The sequence below is a fragment of the Lissotriton helveticus genome, chromosome 8, assembly GCF_964261635.1.
Source record: "Lissotriton helveticus chromosome 8, aLisHel1.1, whole genome shotgun sequence".
Lineage (NCBI taxonomy): Eukaryota > Metazoa > Chordata > Amphibia > Caudata > Salamandridae > Lissotriton > Lissotriton helveticus.
The window spans coordinates 369,478,291-369,505,165 of record NC_136069.1 but is presented as its reverse complement, the minus strand read 5'-3'; the positions used below and the strand labels follow the sequence as shown (position 1 = coordinate 369,505,165).

The 26,875-nt window shown below is 43.8% G+C and overlaps 1 protein-coding gene across 4 annotated transcripts in view; it reads left to right on the top strand.

Annotated features, from left to right (window-relative positions):
• The window catches only part of STARD13 (StAR related lipid transfer domain containing 13), a 987,444-nt gene that overhangs the window by 773,831 nt on the left and 186,738 nt on the right, over positions 1-26,875 (top strand). Inside the window, exon 1 of one of the 4 annotated variants that reach the window (XM_078657168.1) lies at positions 13,038-13,148. The exons of the other annotated variants lie outside the window; for them this stretch is intronic. The gene's annotated coding sequence lies outside the window, so the exon portion shown is untranslated. Of the gene's footprint in view, positions 1-13,037; positions 13,149-26,875 lie in introns of those variants that run through there. 4 annotated transcript variants of the gene reach the window in all.

The window sequence follows — 26,875 nt, the reverse complement described above, 5'->3', positions numbered from 1 at the left end:
GGGGTTGTGGGTGCTCTTTGCCAGGGCTGGTTTTCGGCCGATTTTGTTACAAGTCCGATTTTACCGCTATGCTGCAAAAGCGGCCCTGTAACAAAAACGGCTGCCAGGGTCCCCATTCTGGTCCCCCACCTGTGCGGCGCACCGGGGGATTGCCCGGTGCCGGCTATGGCCAGTCCAGCCCTGGCCCCATGTGTGTACAGTAACCCGCAATTTTGCAAGTGCATAGGCTATGAAGGGTTAGGTTTGCCCTGGCCTACCTCGACAAATGACACAGCCACAGTGTCCATGCTGAAGTGGGTTCCAGGAATCGGCCAAGAAGGCGCATATAACCCAAGGGCCACTTTTATAGAGCAAAGGGCCTCTTTATTAGGACAGGTTTGGAGCTACTTATCAGAACATTACAATCAGCTTCAGAAACTGCACCTCACTAATACTTAGGCCAAACCTATCTCCTCCCTCCCCCAGCCATGAAACCTCCCAATCAAACAACTCAACATCAAAACTCATCCAAACATGACCCAAACATTGAGTTCAAAGTGTCACATCTTCCAACGCCCTCTGCTCCCTCCTCATCCCCTCACCCCCACTCCCCGTGCCCCTTTAGCTTTCCATGTACATACCTCAGGCCTGTGCTTCACTGCAACCTGTCCTAACAGCAGCAAGGAGGCAAGCCCCAAAACTGAAGAAGAAATAAAGAAGAGAACACCTCAACAGCAGCTAAACTTCTGTATTAAGTTCCTGAAAAACTGACCTAAACAGGACCTCAGCACCCGTGTAAAGATGCCCCATTCCCTGTCACCAAGACCCCTCCTCCTGAAAAACGAATCCATCATGGCGCATTCCTTGGAATGTGCCCCCCGCCTGAAAATACCCTGGTCTCCCAGTGCAATGACTTGGGTGTTCAGCGCTCTTATTGCACACCTGACGTCATGATGGAGCAACCATACGGTGCTAGGAAAAGGTGGCAACCAACACAACTCTGTGGAGGGATGTATGACAATACAACGCATAATCTTACAATGCACACCTTTACAACACATTTTTTACAACGCAACATCCATTACAACGCATTCCATTACAACGCATGCCATTACATCAAATTTTTAAAAACTACCTTTACAACGCATTCCTTACAATGCATACTACCTTTACAACGCATACCATTACAACGCATAACATTACATTGCATGTTTGGTAAGTATTGGATAGTGTAGGGGTAAAAATTACTATTCTAACTTCAGGGGGTGCAACAGTAGGGTAAGTGTTGGATGGTAATGTTATGCGTTGTATTGACATGCGTTGTAGTGGTATGCGTTGTAGTGTCATGCGTTGTAATGGTTGCGTTGTAATGGCATGCGATGTAATGGATGTTGCGTTGTAAAAGTTTCGCTGTAATGGTAGTGCGTTGTAAAAGTTGCGTTGTAAAGGTTGTTTCCCGTGTGGAGGCCCAAACTTCCAGGCCTCAAATACTACTAATTGTATGGATTGGAAAAATTTTAATGATGGTCAATTTCAACACTTTGGTGTGATCTGATATTTCAGAACTTCCTTAGGTCTATCACCCACCCCTTCAGAATATGCTATAAAAGAGTATAAAGAAGTCCCCCTCTTTAGCATTTCCTGCAGCAGCAGGGCGGGTGTTTATGGGTAAACAGGTCCTCAGATTCAGTCTCCCTTGTTCTGAAACGCAGAGCAGCGTCGGGAGGCGGGCACGCTTCTAATCTGCTGCGGCGACCGCCGCCCCCTTTGGTTGGTGCGATTAGGGACTTCTGAAAGCAGATGCATTAGCAAACCTTCCCGCGCTGCCAATGGTATTATTGGCCACCCACACGTGTGAGCCGGAGCATGAATGGAGTATCTGTTCACGCCGAAAGGCTTTAGGGGACTAACCGCTTTTGAAATATTTTCAAAACCAAGAGGTTTTCTCTTTTTTTTTATTATTTTGCAATCATCGCGCCTTTGTGAAAGTAGGGATTCAGCCAGGAGCATTCAGCGTGTGCTGCTTCTAAGAATGCAGTCGAAAGAACTTTAATTCCTTCGCTTTATTCAGAATTGTGATCGAGGGCTGCACGTCACATGACTTTGTTGTCAAGAGGAAATATTCCATTTTATGAACGTGATCAAGTGGCATACAAAGCATACTGTGGGGGCCGTTCACAAACGGTTTCCAGCTGTGGAAAAACATCTCATCACAATTGCATCACGCTACAGGTATGAAATGCACCCACAGAACTCCACGTTTGCACAGTTCCCACGTGTGCGTCACCAGGTTTAGGGCATACCATGCAATCACGGGGAGTACATCCTGGATAAAGCTAGGATGTGCTGGCAGGGCTTTGTGAGTGTGTTGTATTTGCAGAAACATTGCAGAAGCGCATAGTTTGAGGACTTGTTAAAAAGAATCACTACCATAGTGTTGGGGATCAAGTGAATTTGACTTGCGCGTCAACCGTACTCGACAACCTTCCCCTTCTTCTAGTAGGACTGGAGAAGCAAGAGGGGCCTGTGATTGCATTTACACTACTTTGTTGACACCCTCTCTCAGGCAACGAGTATGTCATCTTCATACATAATAGTGAGGGGGGCTTTTGTGTATAATACATGTGCAGGTGGGCGGAGCAAATGATCTAATCCCATCCATAAATGTAGCTCTTGCAATGTTTGCCTGATATTACATATGATGTTTCTGGGTTTCTTAGTAGTTCAACCCTGTGGTGTCTCCCTTTCCTAAAGTGGAATTTTAGAGATTTCCCTTTTTCATTTCACCTCAGTTTCTAACTCCCTCAGACCACTCTGTCAATCAAATCGAAGCAAGTATGTATGAGGTCAACAGAACACTGAAAATTGGGTGGTTAAACTGTAACCTTAGTGTGGTAATATGAGTGAGTCCAAGTAGCCGAGGTGTAGATGGAGAAGATGGTACTTTATTGTTATAGTTCTTAGATCATAATGCGAAGCCCCACCAGGAGCAGCTCCCTAGCAGCTCAGCCCAACATTCTACAACAACCACACTGGCTGAGCAGCAAGGGCCATGAACCAGGAAAGATGCATTGCATTGAAGATAAGATTCAACACTTAGAATATCTGACACTGGATACATTTGCACGTTTTGTTTTCATGTTTATTCTCAGTATTTCTAAGGATTCGCCTTTATCTTTCGTTTTTTTACTTCAAATGGTATTTTTCCACTTCCTGTTTGTATCCATATTGGTGAATCCTACAAAAGTGTTCAGACAGATTTTATTCATATTTCGATCAATCAGATTGAATAGCAAGCGTTGGCTCTGCATCCCTCCTACTCAGGGGCCGGTGTCACTCAATGAATTTAAAAATCTCGACTGGAGGCTTGTTTTATCTGAATGTTTAGCTAGCGATATGACACACTCCTTATGTCTAGTGGTGTGAGACACACCTTACATTTAGAGATATACAGCACACTAAATTGTCTAGAGACATTTAACACTCCTTATATGTAGTGTATAACATACAACTCCTGTCTGATGACATGGAATGGCTGAACCGTATCTCACACGCTATAGCAGGGCACACACCTCAGAATTGGCAATACAAGACATGTCTGGCAACTAGCAGTTGTTGTGAGAAACTTACGGTAAAGTGCATCAAACACACCGGAGATGCAGTAGTATTAGATAAACCTCATTCCTATCAGTATGAGATACACCTCAGATTCTATGACAAGAAATACACTCAGAATAATGGATTACCATTAGTATAAGATACACCTCTTCATCATTAGTACGAGAAACATCTCATTGCTGTTTGTACGAGGCTTAACTCTAGTCTAGTTGTCCAAAACACCTTCACCTAACAGTATCATACACTGCGCTTCACTAGTCCTATGTGTGATAAACCGCACTAGTGAGCTATGGTGGAGTGCAGAGTCATGATCTGCGTCTGAGCACCCAACTGTCCTCTCCCCCCTCAGAGGTAACTCAGCTTACAGAGAGTAACCTTGGCTCACCTCCAGTTGTCCATTTGACCTTCCATTTTCAATCCCTCAGTTCTGGAAAGCCTTACACCCCAGACTAATATCGGAGCTCTGCCTCCCAAACCTCAGCATACTCTTGAACATAGAACATTTACGTAAGCCTAGGACCACGGGCCGTCTACAGCATAAGTGACTGCCACGGGTTTCTAAAGACACGTTGACCACCATTGATAATTCTCGAGGATAACTCTACTACTATATAATGTAATAAGCATCCGCCCAAGACCACTACCTCCAATAAGTTCGGAGAGCCACAGTGAAATGGAGACCCAGCCCCCACCCATGCCAGTAAGGAGTACAGTGGACTAGTTTTTTGGAAAGAACTATATTCATGGCAGTTTAGTACAATGCAGTTGTGTTGCAAGTATTGTCTGGCGAAGCCTGAAGCGATAACCAAAAGTGCAGTTGAAATGGACTCTAACTGCCCATGACATACAACATCATCTCCACACCGTGCTATCCACCTCCGATGCAAACACTCCAGGAGTATGACAAGCTACAACGCCAACCCCACCATAATTAAAGATGTTAGGCACTGTTTATTTAATCTGACAGTATCCTGGCCCTCTGAGGTGCCACTGTTCTACAAAAGGCCATAAATGAATGGTAAATTTGGAATGTGCTATCTAGTCTGGGTTTTTCTTCTTCATTAGGGTGTTGCACAGCTTCTTGATGATATACCCATCAGTTGGGGCCAGAGCCGGACTGGGAACAAAAACCGTCCCTGACCAAGTGCTCGGCCGGCCCCCTCCCCCTCCTCCCGGGGGCTGGGGGTGCAGCAGAGCTCTTTGCCAGGGCCGGTTTTCGGCCGATTTTGTTTCAGGGCCGATTTTGCAGCTATAACCGGCCCCCACCCGTGCGGCGCACCGGGGATTGCCCGGTGCACACTACGGCCAGTCGGCCCTGGTTGGGGCAGTGATTGCACAACCTTCCACCGCCATGAGCGCACCAGTATGTGCTGCCCAGCAGGGTAGTGTGAGTTGCCAGCGCCCAGAGCAAGGAAAGTATTGTGCTCCCTAACCCATGGACCGTTAGCACTACCTCAATGACCGGAGAAAGCTACTAGTAGGTTTTTCTTTCTTTTAAAATGTTGTACCCTAAGGAATTTTGCGCCCGGGGCAACCGCCCCGGTGGCCCTGCCCACGCTGCACCACTGGTGTTGCCATGACATAATGAACGCCCACTGTCCACATTTTCATTGAAGCCACCTTGCTATTTCCAAAAGCATACATTTGACTGTGGGTTGCAGCAAGTAAGCTGAACATTGATGGTCTAATGTCTAAGATACAGTAGCGGCTGCTAACGGACGGGGGTAGTGGGACAGGGATAAAGGGGGTTAATTAACAACAACAAAAAAACACTTACCTTGGAACGGCAGGTTAGCCGCCGCCTCCCCTGTCTCCTCTTACTTTCTGCGGTCCGGCGGCAGCAGGACGCACCCAGCACACAGACTCCCCTGAGCCAATTCCAACGCTACAATGCAGTGTTGTGATTGGTCTGTGCAACGTGGATCGTGCTCTGACTGGAACAGGGAGCCTGTGCAAGTTCCTCACCAGGCTGTGTAATGCATCCTTGTAGGAACATGCAAAGTGCGCATGAACTGTTTGGTCGGCCCAAGAGGACCGCCAAAGAGTTCATGGAGAAACAGTTCATGCGCACTTAGGGAGTGCAAACCACTCCACCCCTGCTCTGGCCAGCCCCGCCCCACACTGCATGCTGGCCGCTTAGAGCATGCAACAGCAAAAATAAAAGGACAATAGCGATACGTTATTGTCATTTTATTTTTCCTTTTTGCGCAGTGGGGCAACGCACTGCTAAGACCCTTATGACTGGACCTTCCATTCTGGTGTTTGACTCCCAGGTTCCTTTTTCAAAGACTTTTCAATGTTATAGTTGAAGACGCATCAGTTCTTAATAGTCACAAGCATTCTGGCTCCTGTTTTCCTGCGCCACACGCCCCACTGCACTTGTCATCTCTTGTTTATCCTCAGGGCTCTGATGCGGCCTCCAGTTACATGTCATGCTTTACAAACTGCAAATCCCTTCAATAAATTCTCCCTCTAACGAAAAACAGATTTATGTCACGTCATTCATAGATGCCATTTTTTGGCTAAAACTATTTTGTTTTCCTCTGCACGTACTTCAGATATTGTGGCATTTTATATTCTAAGATTATACTTCGTGGAAAAATATTTATAGTTTTTTTTTGTTTTGGGTGGTCTAACCAGTTATTATTTTTGGAGCAGGGACTGTGTACAGAGTATTGTCGCTCTTACTTGAAATCTGTGGTTGGTGTTTCTTTTTTTATCCTCGGACTCTTTACATTCCTCTGTGGGATTCTAAGTTTGGTACTGAGTTTTTACAAGTGTGGTTGTGTGTCAGCTGCTGTACCACATCAATGGTCAGATTGTGCGGCTGGCACAGAGTTGCGGCAGTGCTGCATTGCGCACGGTCAATGTTTTGCCCCCTTTTTACGCACAATTCTATCTCCAAATGTGCCGGAGATAAATGTCACCCCATATATTACGCATCCAATGCATTATAATGTCATTAGTTAGTTAAATGCCACAGTATAACGCTTTCCTCAAATGTAACTCCGAACAACTTGTCACTTTGCAATAAGTGAATTTTGCTATTTTATTAATAAAGGGTCACATTGTTTCTTACGAATAATTAATAAAATCCCATAATGCAACTCTTTTAGCAAATTGTTCACTAGAGTCATGCTGTGTATGAGGTATGTTGTGCTGTTTGCCCCTAGTGCCTAGAAAACGTGTTTCTGAGTGGTTTATAAGAGTTATATAACACAACCTAACCAATAAAAAACCTTTTTTTAAATGTTTTAGGTGAGCAAAATAATTACAGCCAATGCAAGGCGGCTTGCACCAGCACCATGCTTTGCACCACCCATGTGATTCGGTGACAGGTCCAGTCAATCCAGTCTTGCAACCAAGTGCTCACTGATTCTGTACTTCGTGCAGACATGCAGCTGTGGACATCTTAACTTGACTGGTGCTCTTGCACACACAGGAGACTTTCCTGAATTTAGGCGTATTCACAAGCAAATGACATACATTCGATGCCTTAAAGATTTCAAATTGTGTGCCTTTAATACAGATTTGCACCTCACAGAATTTCTTTACTTGAAAAAGAATGCACAAATCTTCAATTAACCACACGTTTTTTCTGTCCTGGGTTAGCAAGCTGAGAAATGTCTATATGTTCTGCATTTTCCTCAATGCAAAAATCACACTTTACATACTAGTATCGTCTTTTAAAGCGAATCGAGCAAAAAGGAGCATTTTGTGACCCTTTATAAATTGGCTAATCTTCAGCAATAACAATTTGCCGTAATACATTTGCCTTACTTAAATGTAGTTTACCTACACGCTATAGTGGCAAGTGCAATCTACATTTCCAGTATCTGAGCTATTCCCAGAGATAAATCCTAAATGTGATTATCCGTGCCCGAAACTCCAGCAGATACCTAGAGGGGGGCTGTTTGCAGAGAAGAACATGTGTGAGGTATATAAAACCTGATTACCATGTGTTGTGCATCCAGCCTAGTGCCCCCGAGGTAGGAGTTACCCCCCACATAATGAGACCTTTACATCTCAAGTAATGGGTCTCACATCAAAAGGCCGCTTCTGCTCCGCTCTGATTGGCTGAGTGCTCTGCCTGAGGCTGACCATGTTTATCCATGTTCCTTGCTTCATGCTGGGAACATTTCCTCATCCTCATTGTACATTTAGCCATATTGCGGTCAGCGGGTGCAAAACTAAACATGGCGGCCATTAAATGAAATGCAAGGCCTTCCTCATTTGTTCTGCAGGAACTAGATGTGTAGAGGATGAGATGGCACATTTAGTCTCTCTTTTCCGGTGCTTAATTTGTAAAAAACTAAGTGCCAGGGCCCTTGTCAGGAGGCCGTCACACCTTGCACCACTCATTGAAATGCCAGTGCTGCTAATGACAGTACCAGCACAGCTGCTAACCATCACACTGCTACAAATGTGACATTTCAGACTGTTCGAGGCCCCCAAAGCTATAAGAATGGCTTTGGCGGCTGGTATTAGTTGTTTTAAATGTACATTGAATTAATAAACAACTGGTGTTCTGCTCTTTTATTTGCAAAAACAGCACCACTATGTGGCAGCTGTCTTAAGTGTTGGTGTTGACAATAAATTGCCGAAAGCACTGGTCTTTTCCACAGTCAAACATCCATTGAGACAGCATTCAGTTCCTTCACCCAGTTGCGCCTGTACTTCTCCTAAAGTGATGAAGTCAGCGGCAGCCGGCAGGGCAGGCGGGTCGGGCGGGGAGTTAGAGGGGAGTCACACGGGTCACTCATATTTTAAAACAAAACATTAAAAAATAAAATTCCTTTACTGTTGCGCTGGTTGCTGCGTCTTCGCTCCTGCTCTTCTCTGTCTCTGATGGAAGCACAGCCAGGCCCCACTGACTAATCACAACGCAGCAATGCTGCATTGTGATTGGTAGGCACCCAGGCTCCCCTGGCCAATCTCAACACTGCAATGCAGCGTTATGATTGGTTTTGAGCGTCCTGGTTAGACGCTCATCCAGGGAATGGGAGCCTTGACTTGTTCTCCATGCAGGCTGTAATGCAGTCTGCATGGAGAAATGGGAAAGTGCGCATGAATGATTTGGGCAGCCCGATAGGGCCGACGAGTCATTGCACTCTTAGGAGTGGGCAAACCACTTCTCCCCTGCCCTGCGTGCAAAGCAGCCACACCCACCTGCCCGCCAGCAAAGCAGCAGGAAGCATAAAATTATAATAACTTTAAGTTATTATCATTTTATGCTCTTTCTTTGCATTGCTTAAAAGCAGTGGGGTGACGCTCCCCCCCAAAGCGGAGGAGCCGCCACTGGATGTAGTTTGAAAACAAGGACAGTATTGTGTTGCATCTAGAAAGGCCTTTGAAAAGTTTGCTGACAAGAGTGCTATTCAGGGTCACGTGCCTGATACAAAAGTGCCCTTTTATACATGTCACAATTCCAATTTACTGTCACTAGTTATCTATCTATTGCCTTGGAATAGGACACCCCTTTGCTGTCAAAGGCCTTTAATGCTGGAGCTACTATTCAGTGTCAAACTCGTTTCACCTCAATTGTAACACCACTCTGGAAGCTTCTGTTCATATAAACATCTTGGCCCGGATCTCAGCATCATTAGCACTCAAGTGACGATCATATCAGCCTAGTCTAGTCTGAAAACGTATACAGCAGGGGCAAGCAACAAAAAAGACGGAAAGACGGAGCAAAGGGCGCTAGAAAATCGCATCAAAGAGTCGATGTTGAAAGCTCTGTAGTATTCAAGACGGTCATCAATAAAACACAGCGCTAAAGAAAGGGAGCATCTGTATCCAGCAGTGTGTATCGAAAATGCATTCCTCTCCCCAGACTGAGACAGATATACCACATTAATATTATGCTAACTACCCTTATGAAAGTCACTGAATTCAGTGGCGTAACACAGCCCCCCACAGCCCCCAAGCTCCAGGGGGTGCCTCTCAGCACAATACTCTGTCCGGAGAGCTCCTGACTGAGCCAGAAGGGGGCCCTCTACGAACCTTTCAGGGGGGGGCCCTCAAGTTGTGTTACACCAGTGACTGAAATACTTGACTTCATGGTCAGCAAGGTGTATCAGGTAGGGGAAACAACCTTTACAACGCAACTTTTACAACGCACTACCATTACAACGAAACTTTTACAACGCAACATCCATTACATTGCATGCCATTACAACGCAACCATTACAACGCATGGCACTACAACGCATGTCATTACAACGCAGTCATTACAACGCATACCATTACAACGCATACCATCACAACGCATAGTACCCTAACACTATCCAACAGTTACCCTAATATTGCACCCCCTGGAGTTAGAATAGTAATTTTTACCCCTACACTATCCAACACTTACCCTACTGTTGCACCCCTTGGAGTTAAAATAGTAATTTTTACCCCTACACTATCCAATACTTACCCTACTGTTGCACCCCCCTGGAGTTAGAATAGTAATTTTTACTCCTACACTATCCAACACTTACCCTACTGTTGCACCCCTTGGAGTTAAAATAGTAATTTTTACCCCTACACTATCCAATACTTACCCTACTGTTGCACCCCCCTGGAGTTAGAATAGTAATTTTTACTCCTACACTATCCAATACTTACCATACATGCAATGTAATGGTATGTGTTGTAATGGTATGCGTTGTAAAGGTAGTATGCGTTGTAATGGAATGCGTTGTTAAGGGTAGTTTTTAAAAATTCGTTGTAATGGCATGCGTTGTAATGGAATGCTTTGTAATGGATGTTGCATTCTAAAAAATGCGTTGGAAAGGTATGCATTGTAAAAGTATGCGTTGTAACGTCATACATCCATCATGTAGGGTGTGTGAGTGGAAGGTTTTTGTCTTAGTTTTTATTGATCCTATGAGGGAATTGTTTCCATTTCATGCGAGATGACCACCGGCGTCGCGTAACAATAGCTTCCGCAGCCCAGTAGTGCGGGGGGCCTCAAGCTCCAGGGGGACCACTCTGGCACTGTGCACGGATTGTGCCAAGAGTTCCTGACTAGATCTGGCATGTGGGATCCCCCTCTATGTACTTTGCAGGGGGGCCCTTCAAGTTTTATTCGACAACTGGACCATGAGGTGTAGTTATTGTGTTATGGGATGCAACGCTCACCAGTGTGGTGGATGATGAGGTGTGAGGGACAAGTGCACTGTTTATGGTTTTCGGTAAGCTGGTAAGGCTCTGCAGATCCTTTATGGTATTTCTTAGGATCTTAGTCCACTTAGCTGGTTACTGCACTGGGTTGTCCAACAGCATATTTTGTGTACATTTTATGATCTTGAACAATCATGATTGGGAAGAGAAATGACAGAGCTATCTGCTGGAATGGACTTTGTTAATATCATCCCATTTCTGAATGTCATTGTGAGATGTAAAGCGGCCATAGTGTGCAGCTAGTTGGCACCTACAGTGGTGGACTAGATTAGAGTTCTCTGATTGGCCAGCAGTGACAGATCTCTTCAACTATTCCATACTTGTTCCTTTGGTGATGGCTGGTTTATAGGCTGGGACAGTGCTAGGTGATGGACAAGACCCGTGGCAGACATGTCTTATATGAGAATACGCAGGGCCACTAGAATTATGCCACAGGGAAACACCAAGTTATGCGGCAGGGTTGACTAAATTATGTGCCAAGAAAAGGCACACTATGTGGCATAATGTGGTACATTTTTTTTTATAGTATTTCTTCATTATACTGTAATTTTTACACATGGTAATACTGTTTGGGTAAATATTTCAGCTCATTAGTACCAGTTTGACAACCGAATACAGAAATAAGCACCTGAAAGATGACCAGTTAACCTTTGCAAAGGGCCTTCCAGTGCATGCAAACACGTTGCTGTGTTTTTAGTGACTGTTGATTCATTTCAGCTGGAAACATTTTTTTTGTTACATTCTGCTTATTATACAGTAGATGATGGATTATGTGGCAAATGCGGCAAACACATAATAATGCGAAAAAAGCTGCTTCCGCAGAATTGTACAATTCCAGGGGCTCTGAGTATAAGGAACTTGTAATACAGCCTGTATGAGCAATAACTGACTGTCAACAGCTCAGTGTTATGGTGTTAGTATTAAATGGGTCAGAAGGGTTATACGTTCACTTTTCTATGTAATACTCAGCTAGTGCTAGGTCAGCCCTTCCTAATTTACTTGGTTATAGAAAGTAGTGTGCTAGTTGGGCTGTTCCACAGCTGTTTACCCGCTCTCCTGATACTCTTATATGGCGATGGATCATGGCAGCAGATGGAATAGTATGGCGAATCCCCACATGAGATCGAACCTCCTCTATAGGGACGAAGCCTGTGCTGTGTGCTTTGCTTGGGGCACTTCCACACTGGCAGTAGTGCGTATCATATGTCTTCACACTCAGGTGTGAAGTGGGAATTATTGTGATGCCTCTACTGGTGATGTACTACAAACATTAGAGCAATTCGCCCAATAGGCAGAGTACCTGTTTGTTTCAGAGAAGTGCCGGTACTCTTCAATTAAAGCTATTATGTCTCTCTTGAGAAGTGCAGGTACTCTACCTCTCAACATAAAGTGCCGATACTCAGTCCCGGACAGGACCAGCCCATTTAAATCACTGGCAATAGGTAATCTGCCACCCGCACCCTTGGTCACACCATCTCAGCTACGGCGTAAAAGGCGCTGTACACAAATTCTAATCCTTCCAGCTTTAAAAACTGAGCCAGGCCATGCCACAGCTACTCTGGGTTGCTTTTAAAGTGCGGAGGGCGCATGTCCATAAAACAGTGGAAGAGGTGAGTGGTACTGGTAGGCGGGACGGTAGCAGCAGCAGCCCCCGAATAACTGTTTGCGTCTGGGCGGGTAATTACTTACAGACACTGGTGGATCCGGGCTAGCTTGGAAAAGCTTCCCGCGTTAAAAAAAGACTGAATGTTGCAAAACTTTAATTGTCCCTGCGGTCTCGCATGCGCATTCCTGCAGTCACCAGGCCGGCTGGTCTGCGGCTGAGCCGTCATGTAAAAATCTTTTATTGCTGCTGCTCGAGACGTGGAAGCGAGCTGATGAAACGTCTTTTAGCGCAAGCACTTTACGCAGCGGGCTCCAACTCGAGCCAGCTGCCTGGGTAAAGTTGTCCTCATCATTCCGAAGTATCTTTACAATTTGCTTCCCGGGTCCGAGGTGAAGCTCTGTTTTCAGCACGTCCCGCCGCGGCACGGCCAGTGCGGGACAGGATGACTTAAAGAAAATCCAGCTGTGCCGTTTTTTCCATCACCCGAGAAGCGGAGGCGGGGCCTGGACCCACCTCTGCTAGACGGGGCTGCTGTGAGCGGAGCTGGGATGGAGCGGGACGCGGCCCCGCAGTCCGCATCGGAGCGCCCTGGAGGGGGTGTCAGCTGCGGGCGGACGGGCCGGTGAGGAGGGGGCGACGGGCACGGGAGCTCCTCAGGCCTCAGCGGAACCGGGGCTCAAGGAACGGGGCGCAGGACACCCACAGAGCCGCTGTGGGGACCGCGAGGAGGCGGCCAGGACTGTAACTGCTGGGAACAGCGCTGCAGTGCGAGGTACTCGGCGCTCTCTGTGCAAGACAGTTTTTTTTATTTGCCCATATGCTTCTTCACATTTGATTAATTCTATTAAAGGTAATTCGTAAGAAACATGCCTTAAAATGCAAATCCCGTCCATATTCAATGTGTTTATTTGCTTGCTTGAACGGTATTTTTTAGCTTTTGGTATACGTCCACTCTTGGTACCCAGTTCTCATCAGAAAAAAGTTTAATACTGTATAGTTCACGAGCAGAAAGCTTTTGTATGACTCACGATCATTGCCCCATGCTGTTCTTTGGAGGTTTTTAATTTAATGAACATTCCCGAGGGATCTCTGTGTGCAGAAGAGCGCCCCCCTCCCCACAGGCTTTTCCTCGAGTACGCCACGCCCCAATCTATCCTGGCTCTTTTTCTGGTGACATCCATCAATAATGAACGGGGGAGGGGATAGTATGTGTCTGGCTGGTTTTTATGTATAGAATGTTCTTTCCGTGGGATCTTGGAAGGATGGGGGTGTGCAGTTTATCCGGGGCGGCATAATAAAAGTTTAACGTTATAAGTACAGTGTGTTGGGGGCGAGGGAGTAGAAGGCGATTTATTACACGTTTTTTCCCTAAACAATAAACACTTCATTTTCACGATTTGTCGCTTCAATGCTGTTTACAGTGCCTGGGCCAGAAGCACCCTAGGTGGAAAACACCCCTCCAGAAAAGCAAAGCAGTGGATGCGATGTATGGAACATATATGTCAAATGGCCAGCAGGCTGCGCTGGGAGGGCTGTGTTATTTCTGTTTTGTAAACGTGCAAGCGAAGGGCTTCTGTCACAACAGTTTTAATACACCGTCTCTTTCCCAAGCCAGGCATTGACAAATTGGCTTTAACTTCTGAAATGGAAAAAAAAAGAAAGCTCAGTGTTATGGCCCAAAAAGGATGACAAAACAGCAGCGCTTGTGTGGGAAAATGGCAGCTGTCCAATGTCTGCAGTCATTTATCTGCCCTGAGGAGGGCTGCTTTATGTATTTCACAGAAACTTGTACTGATTGGTTTCATCACTGTAGGGGTGGAGACAGGAGAGATCGGAGACCAGTGACTGAGGCTCTGGGGGCTCGATATTGATCACCCGGCCTCTGCCTGACCTGTTCTGATACTGGGACATTTGTGACGTGTCTTGTAAGACCACACCCTATTGGCAGTCAGAGTGGGCGCCGAGTCCAGGCGCCTTCCCAGTGGTTCCTATCTCTCCACGCGGTTGGCACTGCAAATAAAAAGTAATTTTTTGCGAAGAGCCTTATGCTTGAGTCTGGATATTACGAGGAAAGATTAAAAAAACACATGAAAACGACTATTCAGCAAAGTGGGCTCCTCCTTGGCCGCCCACCAGCCTATTTTTTTCCAACCTCCATCACTTACAACTGTGCATGATGTGAGAAGGACATTACATTAGAAAGTCATACAGAGATCACATAGAATGTTCAAATAGAAATATTTATAGTTTTTCCCCAGATATTTTTATGTGGGATTTGCCACTTAAAACCTGCAAACGGACAGCACACGTGCTTATAAACTGGCATATAATGTAAACTTTTTATGTTTTAAGATGCATAGTGTGTGAACTGCGCAAGTATGATGTACTTTTGGCAAATCTCTGTCTGATAATATTTTTTGTTGTTGTGAATGTTAGTAAATATGGCCATGCTATAAATGGAACAAAAATACACTGATGCACATATTTTGCTGCATTTCTGGGTGATGAGCCGCTATATCCAAGAGAGAAATATTGAGTTTTGTAAGATATTGAAATGCTAACTAATTGAACAGTGCAATGACAAAGGAACTCTGCAGGTGGATAGAAATAGCTCACTGCATTTCCCTTACGTTTTGTCACTTGTTGCTTGAGTGATGGGCATTGTAAGGAGAAATCTATCACTGGCAACATTTGGTGCAGGTTGATGGTTAATGTTGATTGTGCACACCCAGTATCTGTATAATGAAACATTGATCGCAACGCAGGTGGTTCCAGAGGATGCCACTGAATGTAGCTTGCTGTGATTGGTGGCCAGCCATAATCAGGGGAAGAGAATCATTGGTTCTGCTTGGTTTTTCAGTTTCTGTTCATCCAGCTCGGATATGCCTCAAAAGATTGTCATGGAATCCCAACAGTACTCAAAGCTAACACTTCCTCCTGCACAGCACATTAAACACAGCTCGGTACAAGCAATACAGACATTCTACATAGTAAGATACCAATGTGCTCCCAACAGCACTTTTATCTAAACAACAGAAGATACACATTTGCAACACAACTTATTAGACAGTACACATCAACACTGCACAAATAAACCACTTAGCTGGATAGCAAGGTGCCCACAGCAACATTCATAGTAGCATATTATTATCAGGCCTCGGGTAACCCAAAAAGGTAGATGGGTTGTATTACTGGGTTTTCCACCTTCAAATAGGATCCCATATTTGTTTTTAGGTTGAACCTGGGCAGCTCATGCGATGCTCTGCAAGGCATGCTGTATTCCGGTATGGACTTGAAGCTCCGCCCATATTTTAAATTGGCTTGTGTTATTGTCCTTTATAAACTGTGGCTTTTCATGGTCAATATGCTTAGTAGTCCCTCCTTAGTACGGCCTTGTCTCATTTTGTAATCTCCCATGAGGACAGATCCTGTTACATGTGTTGTTACTCCATAGGCTTTAATTACAGCCTCTGAGCACTATTTTGTTGAATGGTTTTCACCTGTCTGCTGTTGCAGGCATGTCACACTCTCCCACAACGCTTTATTATTATTATTTTTATAGCATGGCACGCTACACTGATACATTGGCGGATGCGCCTTTGATTTATTCGCTGCGCCAAATGCGTCAGTGTGCTTTTTTCTATTACTTTCCTTTTTTTTGTGTACTAGCGCCCCATGCCCCGCTTTCACGTTAATGGCAGCCCCACCCCTTTCTTTAGATGAGCCACGTCTGAAGAAAGGTGCGCGGCCGCTATTAAAGTGAAACCGTGGCTTGGGACGCTTTTACAAAAAAACATTTGTTTGTCAACCTCACAAACAGATTATTTTTTTGTAAAAGAGCCCCGTACTGCGCTTTCACTTTAATGGCGGCCGTGCCCCTTTCTTTAGAAACGTCTCATCGAAAGAAAGGGGGATGGCCCCCATTAACATGAATGCACGGCTTGAGGCGGTTTTATGAAAAAAAGCATTTACAATGCAATAGGTCTTGCATTTGTGAGAGTTTAAGCTATTGGCATTGTAAATGACAATGCATTTTATTTATTTGTTTTAAAAACAAGACATAAATAAAAGGCATTGTCATTTACAAATCCAAAAGCACAAACTCTCATAAATGTGAGATGTATTGCATTGCAAATGCTTGTTTAGAAACGTTCTCACCCACGTTGTCCGGCATGCTTCATCAAGGGGCAGCTACAACACCTTCTGTACCATCTAAGGAGGGAAACACATGGCTGTTACAGCAACATCATACCCTTGATGAATGTATGAGTACAGGGCGATGTTCCAGTGTCTCCCTGGGTTGGGAGAATTAATTACATTTTTGTGACTGATAACTGGACGTGGTTTTTGACAACACTAACTTGGAAAGTTAGCCCTGTTGAAGGCTGGTATAAGGAGTACGGCCGAAACATGTCAGCATCTAGATGGTTGGGTAATAATGGCCCATTGGCCAGCTTAATTTGCTTTTAATCCTGCCAGAAGGAACTCTAGAATAAATCATATAGACTGAGTATCGATTGTAGGCAGTTTCAATTGTTTACCTGATTTCTAAAATCTCTGCTCTAGCTCCCTATTGTACACCCACATGGTACAAGAGGTGTTGTAGCTGTGCCGTGATGAAGCATGCCACCATAATGTGGGTGAGGGGTTTTCTAAAAAAAGAATGAGGGATCCTATTGGAAGTGGGACACCTAATACATTTCATCAACCTTTTTGTGTTATCTGACTACAGAAAGGAGACTTGTTGTTAATTTTTTCCTCTCTCTTCTCGGTTGTGGAAGATATTATCAGGGCTTCCCAGGACTACCCAATACACCTAGATAGTTCTCACAAATACAGATCTCTTAGACAATTCACAATCCAGATAAACCAATTTATATTTTAGGTCCTGATTCTAAGTTGGTAGGTGTTTTTCGAGACCTGTTTGTGCAGCAATGTGAATTCTGGGTTAGATGGTATTTCCATACCAGGTAATTAGCAGGTTCTGTAAATATGTCACTCTCCATTACATTTCAGAAAGTACAACATGTTGACATTGAAAAGAGGAAAACAGTATTTATCTATTATCACATTAATTTTGGTGCATTTGGCACAACAATCCCCATGTTATTCCACAAAAACTCGGAATAGGTGCTGTTTATCACATCTGATAAATTTCAAACCCCACACTGGTGGATTTGCGTCAGATTTTATCAGGTGCAATCAATGGCACCTGCTTCTCTGACTAATTGGAAATCAGGGCCTAAGAGTATAGGCTAGACACAAAGCTACGCATAATGAAATTATAATAGATTTCATTATCACCCACACAACTTCAAATATTCACATGCTGTCTGCTGCTTACCACAGGTCACAAACAACATTAGATCCCACTCTAGATTGGATGCCTTGAAAAGAGGATGCAAGGACAAACCAATGACAAAACATAGGCCTACAAACTTGCATAATAAAACATAAACTTCCATTTAAAACGTATTCATTTTTTTTTTTTTTCGGATGTCATAGGTTGGCGCAAATATTCACGCCATTTTGGTAGTTTTTGTAAATAATGCCGTTAATATAACAATATAATATAGAATATCGATTGTCTATTGTTAGTTAGATTATTGTTGGTACTCTCAGTCTCGGTAACCCAATTGCTTTCGATCAAATTTGTGGTTACACATTCTATGTTTACTCGGATCACATTCTATTTTTTTACGGACACGATATTCTAACCATATCTTTCAAAAATCAATCATCTTTTTCAGTTGTATAAGATAAATGGATTTTATTTGCCTCTCTCTATTATCTTTTTTAAAAAATTTTTTATTTTATTAGAACCAGTATTAGCAAAAGATAATACATATAACGTGAAATGCAATAAGTCGAGTATTTACATTTAAATTCAGTAAAAAAGTAAAGCAATACATGCCGTAACAGTTATGAAATACAAAAATGAAAAGTGGAACAAAGAGCTGAAAGGAGAAATATATTAGCAGAGAATACAATAAAGACAGTAACAAATATTTCAATTTTTTTTTCTCCTTCTTCCCTTCTTCTTTCCTTCTCTTCCCTTAAAAAAAAAAAAAAGGAGACAGGGAGAGATTCAAATTTGGTTCAGCCAATTCCAGTAGGAAATAAACCTTCTTTCCAAATAGAAATTGGACGCCAAAGTTCTCTGCCACGAAGTTTTGTTTTAGTTCCCCTAGTTGCAAATACTGCAGATTGAAAATTAAAGACAGCGAGAAAGCGAGCTAGCCACATTTGGAAGCTGGGAGGAAGACTACCCTTCCAACACGCAGACAAAATTAATCTCAGTACAGCTGTACCTATAAATAATGATCTTTGTTCCGATTTAGTTAAATTTAGCGAGCTGTCATATCCCAAAACATATAAGGTGTCAGATTCAGGAAATTTATGATAAAAAACTTTCTCCCAGAATAAGGCAATCATATTTTTTATAAGAAGAAGCTCGGGGCAACTGCTAAACAAATGAATTAACGTCGCTGGGCCTTGTGAACAGCGTGGGCATAAGTCAGTTTCCCTTTTACCCCAAGCAAAAAGTTTGGCCGGAGTAAAATATAAATCATAAATAGTTTTATACAGTTGTGCCCTTAAATTACTAGCCATAAACAGATTATTACTCATATCAAGTATTTTATCTATATCAATATCGGGGTTATTTAATTCTACCGCCCATTTAGTTTCTGTTTTCTCAATATCATCATTGATATTTGTTAATAAAATATTGTATAATGTTCCTATCCTAGTTTTCGCGAGGTTACATGCTTCTATTAGATCGTTTTTCTGGAGACTAATTAAATCTTTTTTGGCTTTTAATTTTGCATGCAATTGAGCAAATTGGAGAAAGTCCCCTTCTGGAAGACCAAATTTTATTTTTAAATCTTGAAATGTAGTATATGGGCATTTACCCAAACATCTTTAATTGTTCTTATGCCCAGGCTGTACCATTTCTTGGCCGTATGATCAAAATCAAGATCAGAGGTAAAGGTCGATTGAAGTAGGGGCGTATAACGGTTAATTTTGCCAATCTGTATATGTTTAAGTATCTGATTCCAGATTAGCCAAGCGCTTCTAATAATTTCACCCTTAACTTGTTTATAATGGGCATTTTCAGTTTTTCTTAATAAAAGACCGTTGGCTTCCTGCCCAAGTACTAGTTCGTAAATTGAGGGAATAGTGGTGTTAATAGTATCAGTAGTAGAGGGTGTTTCTAGAATCATTGGTTTTAAATGCTTTAGAAAAGCTGCCCAATGGTACAAAATAATATTCGGTGCTTTAAGCCCACCTCTGTTGAACGGAATGGATAAGTAAGATAGTTATCGTCTAATCTTCCCGTGTTGCCAAACAAATTTAGAAGTAAGTTTATTGATTGAATTAATTATCTTAGAATTTATAATTAATGGGATTGAACGAAAAAGGTACAGGCATCTCGGTAATATATTCATCTTTAAATAATTCACCCTACCTATAATGGAGAGATGTAATCCATTCACCCTGTCCAGGCCTGTCTTAATTTTGTCTACAAGTGGATCAAAGTTGTTTTTAACTAAAGTCTTTATATCAACGGATAGAATCACACCGAGGTACGTCGCTGTTTTTGCTCTTCTTATATCTAAGCATATAGTGTTGTCGGTGCACAGTACAATGGTCTTTCCCTTCTTCAGAGAATAACCTGAGTAATTGCCATATTGCAAAGAAAGCAATTCGATTTCATGTAGCGCTTCGATCGGGTGAGATGTTTTTTGTTTTTGTTTTTTCATTTAAAACTTATTCTTGTGTAAGTTTGTTTTAAGAAAATGATCAGCTAATAGGATATGTGATGTGTAATCTGGAGGTGGTCCCTGAATGTAATCCCAAATTGTGATAACTCGGAAACCCTTAACGTTAACCAAGCACGCACAGTAACTGTGAAGGACGGGCTGCTTGGGACTGAAACTAGTGGTTCCCTATCCCATTAGACTCAGATAACTACTTTATTTATTTCTGTATTTTTTTAAAGATGTGAATATTTGTATAATTGTTATTATTATTGGGTTTCACAGTCCATCTGGCACCGTATTCATACCTTTTTTAGCACCGCTTATAGGCTTTTTAATTATATATATTATTGTACTTAAGAGATATTTTAGTTATCTGTGCCAAAAGCTTGCTTTTTTATACATTAGGGTAACAAATGATTCCTGTTTAGTCACTTTTTAGGTCGAGCTGGCGAAGCGCTCCCGCCAGCTCGACTATAGTCACCTTCCTCCCTGCCAAGGGAGTGAGAGCTGTGAACGAGCAGCTCCAGACCTGTGCACGAGCCGACTCAGGTCCGTGAACGCGCGGGAACGTCAACGTGCACGTTCACGCGCGTCACGCTCCTGTCCTCCCGCGTCTCTGCCGAGGCGCGCTCCAGGCCGACTTGCGGTGTGCGTCACAGCGTGTTCCAGCGGCCAGAGGTAGGTAAGTGAGGGCCGGGGGGGATTTGTTTGCTTGTTCTCCCAACAGTTTTCTGAAATCGTCTGTCTGCATAACAAACAGCTCTCCTTCGTCACTGCTTTTCACGGTGCCCTTCGCATGTACTTCCTTGTGCCGCTTTCCCTTAACTCTGCTCGCTCTCTTATACATGCATGCACACACTTTCCTCACCTGTAAACACAGCATTTTCCTGGGCACTGTCTAGTCTTTTGGGGCTCCCCCCTACTTCCTCCTTTTGAACTTCCTCTGCTGCGACTACGCACCACCGACCCATCACCTTGATGGAGGCGGTGAGGCCACCTGTTGCTGCATGTCATGCTTCTCGGCCTTCGCACTTGCTGCTTGTCCTGCAGTCAGCTGTTCGGCCCGGTCCCAGCCCTATTCATTAACTGCATTTGTTTTTTTACCTAAGGGCTCCGGCTCTCGTCTCAAGTGCACTCTGCAGACTGCGCCAGCCCCCAGCAAGTTGAAAGGGGAGTAAAAGGGAGGTGTGTAAATTAATGTGTGCATTAGGGCTTCAGTGTATGCGCGCACACTAGTGACGTCCTCACAAGAAGCACTTGTTTGCTCTTGTAGACTGTGGGTGGGGAGCATACATTATGATTCAGTGTGGGAGTGCACTGGGAGTTGCGATCCGAGATGATATATTTTTAATGGTTATTCATGTGTATGTAAGCAGGGCAGTGCTTCAGTCATCTTTTCAGGAATTCCAGCCAGCTCAGACATAAACAAATAACAAGCATTTGCAATACAGTAGGTCTCACAGTAGGTCTCACATTTACGCGAGTTGTTCAATTGACATTGCAAATAACAATGCCTTTTATTTTATTTTTTTAAACTTAAATAAAAAGAATTGTCATTTACAATGCCAATAGCTTAAACTCGCATAAATGCGAGACCTATTGCATTGCAAATGCTTGTTATCTAATGTAGATAAGAGTTGGTATCCTGACTAAAATTTCCAGGAAGGAAAGTTGAAGAAAGCAAACGGGATGTAGCGTGAAGAGTCGAGGTTGTACTAGCTGTATGACATATCTGTTTTACATCCATTTTATTTTTTATTTGTTACGTACTTTTTAACCGTGTGAATTTGTTTATGGTTTTAATTGACTAATAAACTAAACTAAACTAAACTAGTGTAAGCCTGGCTCTAAAATAAGAGTTCATGTATAACCATGTTGTGGAGAAAGGGTGTGAGGTAGTAGAATGAATGATCATGTAGAGGGGCGCCTACTATCAAACGTGGTTGAGGAATATTCAGTAAATGAAATTGAAAGCCCCTTGTACGGACCAAGGCAATTAATCCCAAGTCAGAAGTGTAGTGCTGGCTCCTTCAAAAATATTGGGCACATAGCATGACACGTAAAGCCATTTCCTATGGTCACCTCACGTTCCTGATTCACAGAATCAAGAATGGTGACATTAGCATATGGGATTTACCCAAAGTGTGGAATTTGTCCTTTCATAAAGCCAGGGTTGGTGGAGTGTTGTGAGTGTTCCTGTGTGTGTTCAAACCGTAAACCTGGTGAATATTCACAAACATAATTTACAGGTAGATTCCCACCCTGTACTACAATCAAGGTATGATTAGGTGCCTTTTCAGGTTGGCGGTGGTGATAGAAAACCAATCTCCCCTCTACATGCAATTGCAAAGAAAGTGAATTCTCCATAAGGGGAAAAATACTTTCCTTGTGGAAAAAAAAGATAAGCTTTAGATGCAAATGCAAATTTGCCTTCCATTTACACGTGATGATCTGTGTGCATTATGATTCTATTTGTGGTAATATCCAAACATGTGAATACTCAAGGATTCTGCAATTGATTATGGGCTGTAGTTTTTTATGTCGCCGAGCCTTAGCTATTTTGTTGTATGGCCATTAGGTTATCTGTTTTAATGTCATGTAACTTTGTTGTGGATGATGGAGTCTTTGTAAACCTGTTTAATGATCATTGAACTGTTCTGTATTGTTTTCTGTCTCTCATGGCCATTTATGGCCGACTAAAGATTAAAATGATGTAAACTTCCTTGACTATTCCTGAAAAGTTTTTGTAAATGAAAAGAAAAAGTCAAAAATTTGACTTAAATGTTTGAGTCAACCCTAATGGTAGATTTATTTGGGGGGTGGGCACGCGGTCTGATTTGAGCCCTTATTGCAGAATGCAGTCTACCTAAGGCAGGGACATGGCGCGACAGAAAGGGACATATCTCTCATTGCCTAACCCTTAAGACAAGGGGAATTCGGTTCATGGTCACTGAAACTAAATCACTTTGCAAGTGGGGGCCTTGGATGTCATTTTTAAAATACGCCTTCGTAACCAACTACAACTTAACAACTACCTTTGTTTGCTATAAAAAAAAGAAGCCCCTGGACCGGCATTGGCAAAGATTATGGAGTTTTCTGACAGTAGAAAATCAAATGATGCCCCATGTCTGAAGATGCTTCACTGCACCCTCATGCCAGGATCACACATGCCTGGAATGGAAAACTTTGTACATTATAGCAAGTGCCCAAGTTACACAGTGTGAACCTGTCGCTATTTATGGCAACACACTTCAGCTGTTCCCCTTTCTAATAATCATTATCAGCTGCAGACGTCATAGCCTTTTGAATCACGGGGGTGTAAATGCTGCTCTAAGTAATATTTAACAGTGCCTGTGCAGCAGTAGGTGACATTTACTCCTACTGCACTGCTTTGCTGCACCACTGCTCCCTACAACGTCAGCCTACAGGGCAATGAGTTGGAACAGGGCCGAGATTAGAACTTTCATCAGGCCCAAATTTTAAAAATGTACCTTTGTCTGTTTAAGTTATTTTGTGTAGTGCTCAGTAACAAAATAAGCCCCACCACTCTAAAACCGTCCCCACCCTTCCAGCCCACCGGGAAAATGCCCGATGGCCAGTCTGGCCCTGCTGACATGTCTAACAGTGAGGATTCCTTATCCAGAAAATTCTGATTCCATTGGTACTCCATGACTGATGTAGGCTCTTGCAGTATGTGTCCGATATAATATGCTAAGCAAACTGAGTCTTATTGAACACAGCCACATCACTCTAAAGGAAGAAACTGCACAAGATCAACCTGTTACAAACATGCATAATCCACGATTTAAATGGCAGGATTGCTAGCACAGGTGTGACGCGATTGTCTTCAAGCTCTGCAGCTTCAGTATATGGCAGTGTGCGACCGGGAAGAAACTTATTGTGACATGGAGAGAGAAATGATGAGGTTCTAGCTCGACTATTGCGAAATACTGGGATGAGTGCTTTGGCAAGGTGTGAACTGCACTATAAAATATTTGGTGTTGGGTAACGTGATTGGATAATTACTAGGATAGATGATTGCACCATATGTAGGTGTGATACACAATTTGGTAATATCTAAGAAAGTCTATTGCAATGCATAGAAGTGTATAGTGTAATCTGGTAATTTCTGAGATTGACTGAAGTGGCAGAACTTCCTCAAACCCTCTGCCCAAAAATGATGCAAGAGGATAAAAGCTTACACACTTCAGAATATTTCTCACACCTTCACATCAAAAATATTTTTAAGTTGTCCTACCATCTGTCCTGGTGTACCTCTCCCTACTTGCTCCCCTCCCTACCTATACCTTTTAGATGCGCGTATGCTTCCATACCATCCTCCCTGTCAGCCAGCACCAACCCTGCATCGCCATCAACCTTGCACATGTTTCTGCACCTCTTTCAGGATGTAGCCATTTTACTCCCATCTTCCTCCCTCCTCCTGGCTGGACATCTCTCTGTCTGTAGGCTACACCGCACTCCGCACATTCCTTTCACTGCATGTACATCTCTCTCACAGCACCTCCCCTTGCCTGCACCCAGCCCACACTTCTCGATATCTGCATCTCTCCAAGCCTGCACCTATCATCTCCGCTCCTATCCATGGCCAGGTGTTTCACTTTCACTTACTTCTTTCTGCCTGCACTACTCCATGCTTCATCTTTCTCTTGCTAATACCTCTCCCTGCCCCTAATTCTGCATGCCTGCACCTGTCCTGGCCTTCTCCATTCCCTGCCTGTACCTCTCCCTACACCTAGTTATCCATGCCTACACCTTTCTCAACCTTCACTCCCCACTGTCCTGTACCTCTTAGTCCCTGGACTCCCCTTGCCGATTCATCTACAGGCCCATACCTTACCCTGCCCTCATCTGTCTCTGCCTGCACCCAGTAAATACCACCCAACCTGTCCTCTCCCTCCCTGTATCTCTCCATATCCGTAACCCTCCTGCCCATAGCTTTCGCTGCTCATATATCTACCAGACTTCACCTCTTCCAGCCCTCACCTCTCTTTCCAAACCTGTTATGGTCTCTGAAATTATTGGAGATTCATGGAGTAGATTTTCTAAGATTCATAGCTGACTGCAGTTTTTGAACACCGAGGAGGACGTCCTGCAGTGGGTAAGTACCTTTTTTTCATTTTATTTACTGTAAATGTTAGTGTAGTTGTTTTTGGGGCTTTTGGGGGAGGGGTTGTAATAATATGGGTTTATGGACGGAGAGGTATTTTATTTGGGGCTTTTGGAGGGAGGGGGCATTTTTATTAAGGGCTTTTGGAGGAAGGGGGTGCTTTACTTTGGTGTTTGGGACGTGGTGGGGCACTTCGCTCGCCTCACGCTTTCTAAGGTTACCAGCCGCCCCTGTATCTCACACTAATTTATGCTGAGTCATGCATTGCCACACCCAGCTATCTTTATGTTGGAGGTCTGTCTGTCTGTACCACTTTAGGAACTAGTCCACCTGTCTTGCCCCACCCTGATTACTGATAACTTGTAGTACTTTTTCATTCATGGCAGTCTTTGGAGCGAGGAGGGGGTTGCTTATGCTCAGCTCCTGTATTTGTTGCATAATACTGTACACAATGGCTGAGTTTAGGCTTAAGGAATCCCACAGATGCTCCCCCTTGTAGGTTCTTCTGGTACAAAACTGTGCAAATCCACTTCCACTCACAAAGCAGTCTCCCAGCTACTGTTTAATGCAAATGCTGCAGACAGTGGAAAATCGCTTCCCAGATCCGTTAATGTGACCAACTGAAATGACGTCAAAATTGAATGCATATAATCTATATGTCTACGTAAAACTCTGGAAGGGTCGGGTTGGTAATGAATATACCATTCTACTAGGCTTCTGTTCAGCACCACAGCGCATTCAATGCACTACAATTGCCATGTTAACATAAAGCAAGGCCTGCATTGTATAGAATATTATTAAAACAATTAAAGGCCATGCCACACGCCACCTCTATCTGCCAACTCCTCGTATTGCCTTTACCTCTCTCTATCCATACTTTTTAATTCCTATCTCTCACAGCCTGCTCCGTACCCCCCCCCCCCCCTCCGTGTCCATGCCTTTCCTTGCCTCACCAGTACCTACTTGCTCCTCTTCCAGTCCTCACCATAACATTTGTGTACCTCTCCCAGACTGTACCTCTTTCAGGCGCATTAGATGCCTTATACTGTACACGCCTTTGACGCCCCCATTGTAGTTGTATAAACATATAGTAAATTTAAGAAAATAAAGAGTCATGGGTTTTGATACATTGCTTCCACATGTAGTTAAAACAAAGCAGATTTTCTGGCTGACCTTTACCCTAACGAGTCTTTCCTTACCTATGAGCAGGCAGAAGAGGCTTTTGGCATAGGACAGGGACAATATCTGCACTTCCGGGGACTCCAGGAGGTGGCGAAGGTCACATGGCCCCAGTACCCAGAAGCACCACCACTGACCCACACCTTGGACATCCTCCTTTCCTGCGGCAAGGGGCCTAGGCTGTTTTCACTTCTTTATAAGACCATGAAACAGGACTTAACGCCCCCCCCCCCCCCGGTGCCACTGTCCTGGGCAGCCTGGGAGGCGGATCTCGGCGCTCCACTGGAGCAGGGACAGTGGACGCGCGTAGGTTCCCTCACGCGCAAGGTCTCATGCAACGAAAGGTTTAAACTGATGCACTTACATTTTTGACACCGCGCATACCTAACCCCAGTATCACTGAAGCGTATCTCGGAGGTTGGGGGA